The following is an 8,650-nucleotide window of genomic DNA, read 5'->3' on the forward strand; positions in this document are numbered from 1 at the left end:
TTATATCTTAAATCCGTTCATAGATAGATGAGGAGGAAGGGAAGGGTCAGAATTTTGTTTCTCAGACAGAATCATACTATGATCTTGCAAAGACAAGAAAAAGTTGTCCAAATTTTAACTTCACTTTACACTAGAGAAGTGGTGTAGAGAAATTGATCATCATTGAACAACTATTTAGTTGCTTCTTGATCACCTATGTTAATAATACCCCAAATTTTTGGTTTTCAGAATTATCTAGAGAGCTTAAAAAATACACATATAGAATATTTTAGGCCTGGTATTTCTTGTTGAAAAAGTAACAGTGACACCAACTTGCTAAACTGTGGGAAAACTGTGTCTTTGGTTGAGCAATATATTACTTAGATATCAAAATCACAGTTTTCAAAACCAGTTATTTTTTTTTTTTTACCTTTCTGTATCTACAGCTACATAAAGTTTTTTTTTTAAATCAAGACTATTTTGGGGGCACCTGGCTGGCTTAGTTAGTAGAATATCTCAGCTCTCAGGGTCGTGAGTTCACGCCCCATATTGGGCTTTGTGACTACTTAAAAAACTAAATCAAGCCTATTTTTCTATTGAAGTAACATTATTACCAACTGAGGAATTTCAGGCTACCATCTTACCAACCACCTCTACAGCCATATGTACATGAAATGCAAATTAGAATTTTAAAAAATAGCCTTAGAAAAAAAGCACAATTATGAAAATAATTTTGTGATACACACAAACACATATAGACATACATGAGCATATAAAATATTATGAAATATATGTCACAATGGAATAAATATAAATAATTTATATTGATCTGGAATCTACATACACCTCTATCAATGCTCACCTCTATTAACATGGATAATTAAGATCTGAGAGCAATGTTATGTTTCTCTGGCACATCTACTATTTTCATATAATGCACAGTATCAATATAATGTTGGAATTACAGATTTTACATATGACATTAAGACAATAAGACTTATCTTCATGTGCGGGTTATGGCTCAGCAATTAATTGTCATATTCATATAGCAGAGTCAAATACTTATATATCAATAACAAAAACATTACAAAACTTGGAAAATTTAATTTGAATTGCTGAACCAAAGAGCATGGCTAAATATAAACTTTGGATGACTATCATATAAAAGGTGGGAAAACACCAACAAAACCATTCACACTCTTTATGTTTGTCTTGGGTACAGTACAGTTCTTAGTTACTCAAAGTATGTTTATTGAACATGAAATATAAAGCTATATTTTCATAGGCTAAAAGCTCAAATTCAAGGCAGAAATCCTACAATATTGTGTCACATAAGCCCAAACAGAAGTACAAAATCTTAAATTCCTAATTATTCTTCTCCAAATGTGGAAACCAACAGTAGTTCACTGTTTTGCAGAGCATATCAATCTTGTTCTGACTCTGACTTCTTCCAGTTTACTCATCCTTAAAGCTATCATCTTTTTCCATCTAGCTTAATCAATACTAGTTCGCCCATAATGTATCCAACTATAGTAAACACAGAAAGTGGTTTCCATTATTCAACTGGTTAAATTCACTGCAATGCAAGGCAAGATGAGTGAGTCGGCAAGATTTCACATAGAACTGCAAATAGATACTTATAAAGTGTAATTGTTCTCCCTATCTCCACCCTATGGTCCTTCTGACTATAGGAAGAAAAGGAAAACTTAGTGTTTTTGTATTTGTATTAATACTAGAATAATATTTTCAACAAAAATGAAAAAAAGGCTTAAGACTTACATTGGGAAAATTACTTTGAGAATGCAATACAGTTGAATTAATATGATGATTCAGTGGATCCTTTAATAAAGATAGCAATTTTCATTTTATCATTGAATAAGATAATGAATCAATCAGGAAAACTGCAGGAAGAAAAAAAATGCAACAATGGAGTTCTTTTATAAATGTTATATGCAGGTGATGTGGTGATCATTGGTCAGTGGTCCTACAAATTACATACACACAGACATATATACACAGAGAGATAAAGAGACATAAAGACTGACAGAAGAAATGATTTTAGCATACATCAGAATTACATGGAGGGCCTGTAAACACACAAATTCCTGGGTCCTGCCTTCAAAGTTTCTCATCCAGTCAGAAGTGAGGCCTGAATATTTGCAATTCTACCAACTTTGCGGGTGATGTTGATGCTGCTGCTCAGGGAACCACACTTTAAGAATCACTAATCTAGGGCGCCTGGGTGGCTCAGGTGGTTAAGTGACTGCCTTCAGCTTGGGTCATGATCACAGGGTCCTGGGATTGAGCCCCACATCTGCCTCCCACTGCTCTGTGGGGAGCCTGCTTCTCCCTCTCCCTCTGCCTGACACCCCTGCTCGTGCTTTCTCTGTTAAATAAATAAATAAATAAATAAATAAATCTTTTTTTTTTATGTAGTGCTCCATGATTCATTATTTGTGTATAACACTCAGCGTTCCATGCAATATGTGCCCTCCTTAATACCCATCACCAGCCTAGCCCAATCCCCCACCCCTCTCCCTTCTGAAGCCCTCAGTTTGTTTCCCAGAGTCCATAGTCTCTCCTGGTCTACCTTGGTACCCATCACCAGCCTATCCCGATCCCCCACCATGTTCATGTCTTTTGTTCACTTTTCTGTTAAGATATCTATTTTTTTTCCATTTTTGATTTTTAAGTGACTTTTGTTTGTTAGGAATAGTAACATTTTTTTTGGAATAGTGAAATTTTTTGTCATTTGTCTTTAGTTTTATTATTTTGGATTTTGCTTTAAAATTTTTACTGATTAGGGTGCCTGGGTGGCTCAGCTGGTTAAATGACTGTCTTCTGCTCAGGTCATGATCCCGGGGTCCTGGGATCGAGTCCCACATCGGGCTCGCTCTGCTCTGTGGGGAGCCTACTTCTCCCTCTCCCTCTGCCTGCCACTCCTCCTGCTTGTGCTCTCTCTGTCAAACAAATACATAAAATCTTTAAAAGAATAAAATAAACTTTTTACTAATTATTGTCTTATAAAAAAGCATTACTTTGAATAATCTAGATAATTCTAATCAAAGTAAATGTTCTTTTAGACTATAAGCTTCTTTCTTTTACATTTTAACAGCTCAATATTATTTTCTCAACTAAATATTTAAACTAATAGAAAGTGTTTATAAACTTTGTATTAGGATTCTAAAAACAAGTTTAATAGTCCCACTATCGTAAATGATTGTATACAGAAGTAGATTCTTATGCTTTAGAAACTGTCACTACATATATACATATATACCTACATATAGATAAACAGATTTTGATTAAAATGTATTTTACTAGTTCAACAAACTATTATATATTATCTATCTTTTGGAAAGAGGTATTGGATATTTTATCTGGTATACTCCTTTTGTTTTTAAGAGGGAATGCTGATGGCTGTGAGAAATGGTAAGAAATGACAAGTAATTTACTTAAGCTATGGTTTATTCACAACCATTATCTCTTTAAAAATACAAATACCTATTTCAGAAAAAAATAGTATTTTGGTATATCAAGAAGAAAATATTATGGTTGCCAAATAATATTACTTTGCTGTTTCCATGCTATATTTAGTAACACAGTAGAATACCCTGGATGACATTAATAGTATATAATGCACTAAATAGAAAATAAAAAGAAAACAGTATCTATGAAACAAAAGTGTTAATCATCTCTTAGAAAAGTCTTGCACTGTTTTCACCCTGTCAAAAGTAAAGAGTGAAGTAATACATTAACCTAAGAGAAAACTACTGATAGTCGACTCACTCAAATCTGAAACAACAGGTAAGAAAATATTGATTGGGATACCTGTGGACCCATAAGTCAGCCCAGGATCAGAAAAAAAAAAAAACAAAAACAAAAAACACAACCCTCACCCCATCATGGTCACTACTTTGTGTCTGGTTCAGTGACGAAAAATGTAAAACATGTACTGTTTTGTCATTTTGCATTTCAAAAATAAAGTTGTAATGTCAATCAAATAGTTGGTTAATCAAACCATATTTTTTAAATTTAATACTTGCTGGGGAGTAAAGCAATACCTATAAAAGGAATAACAGGATTGCAATAGCTATGTAGGGATAAAGAAGATAAACTTTTTAACCAAATTATCTTAATAAGTCTAATTTTTTCTCTTATATTCTCAATCCTGGAGAAAATTTTTTTTCTTGCTTCTTTATTGTGCTAACCCAAAGCACAGGGATACTATCAGAGATAACAAAGCAGTGGAAGGCATTAAAAATGCATATAAAGTAAAATGGAAGTTAAAAAACTCTAAAGAACCAGTTTTTCTTTTCGGTTCAATTCATTAGTTCTTTGTTCCACTAAAATCAGAATAGGTTTTGCCTAAAAAGATATGTAGAAATTTATAATCTGTGTTGGGGCGCCTCGGTGGCTCAGATGGTTAAGCGTCTGCCTTCGGCTCAGGTCATGATCTCGGGGTCCTGGGATAGAGCCCTGGGTCAGGCTCCCAGCTCAGTGGGGAGCCTGCTTCTTCTTCCTCTCCCTCTGCTGCTTCTCCTGCTCATGCTCTTTCTCTGTCTCACATGAATAAATAAAATCTTTTAAAAAATAAGCCTGTGTTTAGAGTCTAATTGTAGATGCAACATATTTTAAAGTAAATTGGTCTCTTTTTATTTATTTTTATTTTAATTCCCATATATTTAACATAAAGTGTTATATTAGTTTCAGGTGTACAACAGTTCCATACATCACACAGTGTTCATCATGACAAGCACACTCAAACCCCATCAGCTATTTCACCCATCCCCCTACACCCCTCCCCTCTGGTAACCATCAATTTGTTCTCAATAGTTAAGAGTCTGTTTCTTGGCTTGTCTCTCTTTTTTCCCTTTGGTCATTTGTTTTGTTTCTTAAATTTCATATATGAGTGAAATCATACGGTATTTGTGTTTCTAGGACTGATCCATTTCACTTAGCATTATACTCTCTAGCCCCATCTGTCACTGGAAATGGTAAGATTCCATTCTTTTTTATGGCTGAATGATGTTCCGTTTTACTCTTAATAACTAGTACTAACATTAAGCTGTGTGGATAACCTGTAAAATTCTTTTTATAAACACCATAATCACACTACATTTATCAATCTATATAGGCAGCTATTTTATAATCTGTTAAAAATAAATATCTTGACTAAAAGTCATTGATTATAATAAAGTATTTGTCTGTTTATCCTTGTGGACTTTTCTATTAGCCCACATGCAGAGTTTAAGAAACAAAACAGATGAACATAGGGGAAAGGGAAAAAAAAGAGAGACAAGTAAACCATGAGACTCTTAACTATACTGGACAGACTGAGGGTTGATGGAGGGGAGGTGGGCGAGGGATGGGCTAGATGGGTGATAAGTATCAAGGAGGACACTCGTGTTCAACACTGGGTGTTATATGGAAGTGATGTATCACTAAATTTTAATCCTGAAACCAATATTACACTATGTTAATGAACTAGAATTTAAATAAAAATTTGAAAAAAAAAGATTTAATTACAAAGAAATCTTAAAACATATTTCAGGTTAAAATCTGGCAAAGGATGAATACTTTATTTATTTATTATTTTTATTTTTTAAATATTTTATTTATTTGACAGAAAGAGAGAGTAAAAAGCAGGGCAAGCAGCAGGGAGAGGGAGAAGCAGGTTCCCACTGAGCAGAGAGCCTGACACAGGGCTCAATCCCAGCACCCTGGGATTATGACCCAAGCTGAAGGCAGACGCTTAACCAACTGAGCCACCCAGGCATCCCAGGATGAATGTTTTAAAAGAAAAAGTATAACGGGAAAGCTGCACATTTCCAAAGTTTTTAATATAGATAAAAATTATAATATTTGTTTATAATTTAGTTTAGAATGTTTATATGAGGTTTTATTATTGTGTGTATGCAATTTTTATATGATTGACCACAGTGCTTAAGTCCTAGAACAATACTTATATCACAAAATACTGTATTACTTATCCCATAGTGCACTGTTGATGTTACAAGTCCATAGCATTTAAAGATTCGGGAGGAACTTCTCAATACCAGTTCACTTTAGCATTAGTCATTTTCAAATTTGGTTCTGAAGAATAAATCTCATGATACTGATGTTAAAACAGTTCCAATTTAGGTTAATTCACAAAACTATTTCACTTGTCTGGGATTCTACTAATGAAATGAATGGGTTCTTTTTCCAAATTTCTAGCCTCTTACCACGGCACCTCAGATAATGATGAAACTCGAGAAAACAAGTGTTTGTTTTTAAATTTTCTTAATTTTAAAAATGTTTTTAATTATGTTAAAAACGTGTGATAACTTCATTTTCAACTACTAGAAGTGTCAAAGTGCTTAGAGATGTTATTGAACTTATTATAATTAGGCTTGCCTATGGAGAGAAGAAAACATCAATAGAAATGTTTTAAGATCTCTAGTTTCTATTCATACCCACAAAAGGCAGTCAGATAGATTCTACTTTAGTGTTACTTATGTCCTGGTCTGTCATTCTCTGTACTTTATGACCATCTCTTTTCAAACACTATGATTAGCTCCAATTTTTGTTCTAATAGTGTTCTTACTGAGAATTAACATGAATTCCTGGTTTCCTATCATTGATGAATAGGGAAATAACTTGTTCTCAAAATTTTATATATGGATGGAACCATGCTAAAAGAGGGTTTTGGAGTTAAAAAGCTCAGGTGAAAGGTGAATTGGAACAATTAAGATCAACATGCCAGGCACCTAGAGAAAACAACACAAAAGCCTCGATGAGAAACAGCTCCGGATTTAAAAGCATGATGCTCAGAAGCTTAAAAAAGAGCTACTTTCCCCCAGGTTAAACTTCTGCCTCTAATCCCAGAGAAATCTTATCATTTCCTTCCCACACAGCCCCAACCCGTATACATACACTTTCTTGTGTTTGTTTATATTTTTTATGTTGCTGTGGATGTTTGTTGCTTTAAAATGTTAAAGTGTGCACTGTTCTAAGGAAATCATCTCCCAAATCCTTTCAGGTTTAGAGCCAATCCCTTACGGTGGAAAGTGTGAGCGCGCTCAATAGAACCACTTTTTTCCTCTGCCTCCACTCCTTATGGTGGCTGGTAGAGGCTGATAGCTGTGCAAATTCATCACCAAGTAAGACTTCTTTTGCTTCTAATGTACCTGATGCAAAGAGTTGCTGCCTTTCCAAACTGCCACTAACCTCAAGGAGGGGAGCTGGCCAGAGAGAACTCTGGTTCCCCTTGGAAGGAATGGTAGGGTAGGAAAATCACCGAGAAGACTGAAGTACAATAGGATTCCTGACAAGTTGTGAGCTAAAGCTACCTAGTGAGATCAAATCTCCATCCCCTCTCCACTGGACCCTGTTCAGGTCACCATGACTCTCACAGTATAACCAGGTAACCACGTAAGCTTTCTCCAAGTCATTCCAGATCTGTTACCTCTTTGTGAATAACCCTGTCAACACCTACAGGTCAAGGAAGAATTCTCTGGAGACTGAAGGGGACTCCAGAATTATAGCCAACAACATATATATCTTCCATATGACTCAGGAACACTATCTGAAGAGGCAGGAAAGTAGGAATCTACCAGAATACTCCATGAAAAAGCCTTACTAGCATTTAAAAAAAAAATCTGTTAGCCTGTTTCCCCTTCTCCCTTCACAGCACCTTCTGGACTATAAGAACTCACTTCACCAACTGTTGCTCTCTTCAAATCCATCCAGACAACTGGAGTGGGGCAGGGATGTGGTGCTAGAATGTGGTTCTGGAGGGGGCCTGCTGTTAAGCACGGAGGAGAAGGGGAAGGGTGGCCAGAGAAAAAGAAAGAGAAATGCAGAAATTAAAATAAAAGGAAAGGAATACAGGGAGAAGGAAAGAAAGAAAGAAATTAGGAAGAAGGGAAAGAGAGCACAGAGATCAAGCACTTATAACAGCTGCCAGGGCCCCTAAGCCACTGCTGTCCAAGGGCAACTGGGTACTGACAGTACTTCCCCCAACAGACCCTTCTAGTCACACTCACCCACTCTACAGACTTCCCTTCCTCCCAGGCTCTTCCCGCCCCCACCTTGTAGTGTAAAACTATTTCCATGGCAAACTATGGGCACACAATTTAAGGTGGTTCATAGTATTGAGTCATATGGGTTCCACTTGCTCCAGGTCGGTGATCTCTCCATTACTTTCCTTTCTCCTTTATTGTTAAACTTTGTCCCGTAGAATAATAGTACCTTTTCTCTCTCCCCACACAGAAACCCAATTTCCTTTTCTTTCCCAAAATGCTGTCTGACAAATGTATTTCCCCAACACACACCCACACACACCCTCCTCCTTCCTCCTTCTTCAATCATTGTCAACATAAACACAAACTTAAATTCATGCTAAGAGGGCAGTTTTTCTGAAAGTAGAATTGCCTTAATGAAATCCACTAAGTTTATTATTAGTAATATTAAATGCATTAATTGGATTATTGTTTCTAAACTTTACTTCCATCAAGTTTTTCTACTAACGCAAAATAAAGTTCACTTTTAAGGTACCCTAAGGACTATACAAAAGAAATAACTAATGGGTGCTTTATAGAAGGAAAAATAAATCTTGAAGTTTAGGATTATAGAAAAAAATATGTATCCACTCCCAAACTATTAGAAGTTATAGAGCAATTCAGTA

Source organism: Ursus maritimus (genome assembly GCF_017311325.1).
Source record: "Ursus maritimus isolate PB19 chromosome X unlocalized genomic scaffold, ASM1731132v1 scaffold_X1, whole genome shotgun sequence".
In the NCBI taxonomy this organism is placed as follows: domain Eukaryota; kingdom Metazoa; phylum Chordata; class Mammalia; order Carnivora; family Ursidae; genus Ursus; species Ursus maritimus.